A 6,000-nucleotide genomic window follows, 5' to 3' on the forward strand; every position below is an offset into this window, starting at 1 on the left:
AACGAAGACAAACTGGACAGAGCAGCGCTGAGCCTGCCATCTCTGGTCCTCTGTTCACCATCAGTCCTAGAAATCACACCTGGCTAGGAGTGAACCGGGGCTGCTGGGCTTGTGTTCTGAGGGCTGGGTCTTCTTCACTTTCCCTCATTCACCCAAGTCTTCTCTAGTTTCTATTTGTCACGCCTTGGAGCAGTGTTTCCTTAGATTCTTGTATGGGACTTGTTGAGTCATTTTTCAATAAGTGACCATCCCGACTCCCCCAGTTTTCTGCCATCACAGAATGCTGCTGATGACACTTTCCTATCTCTTCTTTCTCTCGGACCTCCTTAGGGAGAACTAACGTGTGATGAGCAATGGACAGGTGGCTCTTCTCACATCATTACAGAGAGTACAGGGCTCTCCAACACTGCAGGCCACCTTATCAGTGTGATGGATGAGAGGGGAAGGTGAGAGCACAGCTCTGGAATCAGAGGATCTAGGTTCCAATTCTGCCTCCAGTCCTCCCTGCCTGTGTGACTGGGGGCTAGTGGTTGGGCTAGATACCTCGAGAGCAAGATCCAAGATTGGGTCTATCCCTGGGCTAGTGAGCATTACATTTTTTCTTTTGGAAACTTGGTCATCATCGCCTTTATCAGCTTGACTAGTGGAAAATTCAATGAAATTTTCACGGCCTTTTTTCTAAAGTAAATTACTTTTTTTTTTCTTTTTCAGTCAGCAAACTCCAATTACTGTACCACTCTGCTCATGTAAATATTACTGACAGAATATGGTGGATCCTAGACACCAGGCTGGCTGCATTGAGGCCCCCAAACTGCTGGACTGTTCTAGCCACGTTTTTCTTTCACTCACACCATCACCACTTGTGTTTTCTATTGACCCTGCTCCATTTTCCTGCTGACAGGAATTATTCCCCTCTCTGCCATTCTTGCTTCTTTTTCTCCAACTTATTTAGTCTTAACCCTGGGTTGTGTTCACTAAAACATAAAACCAACATAGACGACTTTTCCTCTGGTTAGCAAACTGTTCAATCCTATCACAGGTTTTGTTCATTTTGGCCTCAAAGCTTCCCCTTGGAGCTTTTCTGCTCACGCTTAAGAGGTGGGGATACTTTTTGATTATGTTCTAAGTTTTTAGATGCTCCAAAGAGTGGGGGCTGTTGAATCAAATGAGATAATCCAAGTGAAGCTTTTGTAAATCTTTTAACACTCTAGAAGGTTAGCCACTCTTTTTGCTGTAAGTGGTTATGTTACTGTTCAGGTTCTTTCATATACATGCTAGTGTAATAAAACAACACTGTGTTCATAAGTGCATAAAGGAGTTTATGTGCTCCCTGTCTCAGAGGCTGGCCACTGAAACAGTAAGGCAAGGACATTCTCTCCCATTTGGGAGAAGTGGGTGGGAAGGGGACAGAGCGGGAATGAATCTCACAGGGAGCAATGACTATCAGCAATCAGAATGAAATAGTCTGAATGCTAGGGATCAGGCAGTTTAGCTGAAGAAAATAAGGTCACATCACTACATCAGCAAGTGCAATTAACACTGCTATTAGCAGGTCAGCTTGAATAGGAAATAGACTCTTTTGTAAGAAGATTTTCTGTTCTGATTCCTTGCTCTATGTAGACATTTCTCAACAATAATTAGGAAGTTGATCAATTTATATGTCTTTCTTATAAAGTTTTATTCTTCTAAGGTATTATGACCTAACTTAGTTTTCGAATCAATCTGTTATTTTTGTTAAATATTCCTAAAAAAACCTACTCAGTAGACCTATACAACTAACAGACATCACTCTTCATGAAAAGGTATACTACACAAGGTTCTCAATGTTCTTTTTTTTTTTTTTTTTTTTTTTTGGTTTTAAAACTTATTAATAAGGGATCATCATAGCATATGATGAAAAAAATTTAAATATATTTTTAAAAATTCCCCTTAACTCTATATCAAGATAAGATTGACATGGGTTCATGATTTAGACATAAAAAGTGAAACTATAAGCAAATTAGAACAAAGGATAGGCTACCTCTCAGATCTGTGGAGAAGAAAGAAATTTGTAGTCAAAGAAGAACTAGAGGACAATATATAATGCAAAATAGTTAATTTTGATTATATTAAGTTAAAAAGTTTTTATACATACAAAACCAATGCAGACAAGATTAGAAAGGAAGCAGTAAACTGGGGGGAAATTTTTACATCCCAGGGTTTCAATAAAGGCCTCATTTCTAAAATATATAGAGAACTGACTCAAATTTATAAGAATACAAGCCATTCTCCAATTGATAAATGGTCAAAGAATATGAACAATTTTCATATGAAGAAATTGAAAGCATTTCTATTCACATGAAAAAATGCTCAATCATTATTGATCAGAGAAATGCAAATTAAGACAACTCTGAGGTACACTACACACCTCTCATATTGGCTAAGACGACAGGAAAAGATAATGATGAATGTTGGAGGAGATGTGAGAAACTGGGACGCTAGTACATTGTTGGCCGACATGTGAATGGATCCAACCATTCTGGAGAGCAATTTGGAACTGTGCTCAAAAAGTTATCAAATTGCGTATACCCTTTGATCAAGAAATGTCTCTACTAGGCTTATATCCCAAAGAGATCTTAAAGAAGGGAAAGGGACCCACGTATGCTGTTTGTGGCATCCCTTTTTGTAGTGGCTAGAAATAATATTTGCACATTACTTAACCTACACGTTTGTTTTGAGAAATTCAAATGAAGACTATCCCAAAGTCCTTAATAAACTAAAGTGAACAGAGAGACAATGTGATATATTTAATAGGAAGACCAAGTTATCACTAACACCCACATCCAATTCTCTTTTTTCTATCCTTTTCAACCTTACTCAGCCCATGGACCAGCCTAACTCTGCCTATTCGCTTCCATTGTGCCCTCTGGAGTTCCTGTTTCATAATGAATAAAATGCTTTTCATTTGCGAAGCACCAACTGGCCTCTACTCTTCCGTTCCATGGGGCCTCTCCTCCCCATGATCTTCCTCAGGATCTGGGGCTACCTTTTCTGGCCCTCTCATTGCCTCCTACTCCGGATCCTCTGCTGGCTCATCCTCCATATTCTGACTAATAAAATGAATATTTTCCAAGGCTGCTTCTCTGCTTTCCTATGACCTTCTGGTTCCCCGTGGGTTTCTTAGTTTGCCTCAGTCTCTTGAGCTCTAAGCGCCCACTGTGCGCTTCAAGCTGGACAGCCCAGAGGCCCCTCAGAGGCGTCACCTTTCCCCCACGCTCACCCTTCTCCCAAACGTGCTCATTTCTCAGAAGCCGCGCCATCCCTCTGGCCTCCCAGGTCTGTCACCTGCCCAGGACTTTTACTTACCCCCAGCAGCATCTCCCGCACCCGAGCCTCTGCCCCCCCTCCCATGAATCTCCCCCTTCCCCCCGCTCACTTCCAGCCCTGGCCTGCCGCCGGGTCTCTCTGCCTCAAGTCTTTCCCTTCTCTGAGCTCCCGCTCAGCAGCAGCCCAGCTGTCCGTCCCCAGGTGAGTCTGAGCACGTTCCTGCCCATCACAGCGACCTGGTGCGCCCCTTTGCCTCTAGGACCACAACAAACTCCAGGCTCTTCAGAGCTGCTTCTCTTCCCCTCCCCGCCACACTCGGGGATCCCGCTGAGCTGGTGTTCTCCCTGGGGTTCCAGCTCCTTGCCGCCATACTGGCTGCCCTCCCTCCTCACAGCTGCCTCCTCTCCAATGTGCAACTCAAGAACCACCTTCCAGATCCCACCAGCTGCCGGTGCCCGCCCGCCCTGGCGACTCTACGTTAAGTGGCTTTTGTTTGTGATTTTTACATTTACTTCATGGACACATGCACAGTGGGCACACACACACTTGGCTTCCCCATTAGGAGAAGGTTCAGTCTCTGTGGCCAGCTCAGTGCCTGGCACACAGGAGCATTTAGTAGATGCCTGCTGATTGCTAACTGTGAGAATGCTTGCTGGATACAAGTCAAGGGCTTGGGAGTCAAGGATCTGCCACACAGGGAGCTTCAGCTTCCTCAGAGGTGAAAAACAATCAGCCTCTCGGGAGCTGCCCTGCCCCAGGTGTCCCATCACTGACCCAAGCAGGCTGCCCTTATTTATGCCCTCGGGCTTTATCCTAGCAAGTGACCAGCCACCCCCTGGTTAATGGGAGCCTGGGGTACCCCAGTGGGATCAGCGTAGAGTAAGAAAGAGCACGTCTGTTGGGCATGTGATCAAAATAAACTATTAATAAGCAGATCAATTGCTAAAAGCCACATTCCTATAACCCAAGATAATGCAGTCTGGAATACAACTGGAAAAATTTCATTAAATGTCCAAGACCAATAATCGCTATTTAATTGACCCTCGTTTTTTCTTCTCGCTTGTGCCCTTGGCCAGAGCTTGGCGATGACGACACGAAGCCGTCTGTCTGGCCCATCCAGTGTCCGGCCGCTTCTGAGGGCCCGGTAATCCCGACCGAGTGGCCTCAGGGAGTAGCCATGGCCAGCAACTGGCCTCCAGACACAACCAGCTGGCGAGCTTCCGGGGCAGGCCTTAAATCGAGGCCTGGGCTCTGTCACGCTGCAGGAACGTGCAAACACGCCATGGCCAAGGCGACAACGCAGGGACACTCAGACGATCACCAAACATTAAGCGCCTCTGGTATACTGGCTTCCCTGAAGGAAGCCCCACTCCAGTGCCTCCCAGAGCGCCCACTTCTTAGAGAGCTCTAGTTCTCAGAAAGCCTGTCCTTCCTCCCCGCCCAGTCAGGGCTGGGGAGTGACGTCACCCAGGGCCAGGGTGGTTGCCATGGAGGTGTGGGAGCGCCAGTCACCTCCGTTCCATTCCCGGCGGCCTCGCGGCTCGCACGTGCTCCTCCACGGACGGGCGAGCTGGGCGGAGGATGGGCGGCACTCGCCTCCAGGCCTGAGCACCAAGGAATAAGCTGGGAGCGGGAGCCAGGCCGAGCGAGGCTCAAGGCGCTCCAGGCCACGCTCTTTCCCAGAGGCCCCCGCGGCGCCCTTCCCGAACGCGCCAGCTCAGCAAACCGGGGCCCCGCCCCCGAGGCATCTTGGGTAGTGTAGTCCACTTCGCCACGAAGCTCGAGCTGAAGGTGCGCGGGGTCATAGGGCGCCCCCCATCCTGTGAGCTGGTCCGAAGGTTTGGGAAAGGAGCGCCTCGCGATGACGGAGCTCCGGGCCGGCGCCGCTCAGAGGAGCCTGGGAAATGTAGTTTTGGCAGAGGGGAAGGGTGGAAGAGAGGAGATGCGCGCGCATCCCGTGCCTGCGACCAGAAGAGTGTCTGTCTCTCGGCCCGGAGGTTGCTCGGAGCTAGAGGTGAGTCCGGGGACGCCCCAGCCCCTTATCCGAACTGAGTTCGAGTCGGAAGTTCTGAATTGAAAGGGGGAGGGGGAGGGGGTTGCTCGCCGTCACCATGGTAACCGACTCTGACGTCATTCCTCACGGCGGGAGGGGTGTCACCATGGTTACCTCCTGCCCACGAAAACCCTGTGACGTCATACCGCGGCATTCGGTCGTCATACGGGGCAGGATGCCTCATTTTACAGATAGAGAAACTGAGGTACAGAGATGCCAAGACTCTTGGCCAGGGTCTCACAGCTGGTAAGTGTCTAAAGTGGGATTTGAACTCGGGTCTCCGAGACTCCAAGCTAGCGGCCGTTTTGGGATTTAAGCTTCCGGAGGGCAGGGGCTCTTTTACTGCTCTTTCAGCCCCTAGTGGGCACTTCATCCATGCTCTTGGTGAACTAATCGGTAGGTGCACGGAGAGCTGGAGGGGACCCATATTTGTCCAGAGCCCACGTTTTTTGCAGATAGAGAGCCAGAGAGCCAGGTTTGGGTGCCTGGTGCAGTCACATGGCTGGGGCCGCCCCCTCCCTCCCCTCCCCCCTCCCCCGCTCCCCCTCTCCCCCCCCCCCCCCCCCGCCCTGCCTTCAGCAAGCTGCAGCCTGCACCTGTGGCTTCCTGCTACCCGGAACTGGCATCAGGAGGCGGCAGCC

The sequence above is a fragment of the Sarcophilus harrisii genome, chromosome 2 (assembly GCF_902635505.1).
Source record: "Sarcophilus harrisii chromosome 2, mSarHar1.11, whole genome shotgun sequence".
NCBI lineage: Eukaryota > Metazoa > Chordata > Mammalia > Dasyuromorphia > Dasyuridae > Sarcophilus > Sarcophilus harrisii.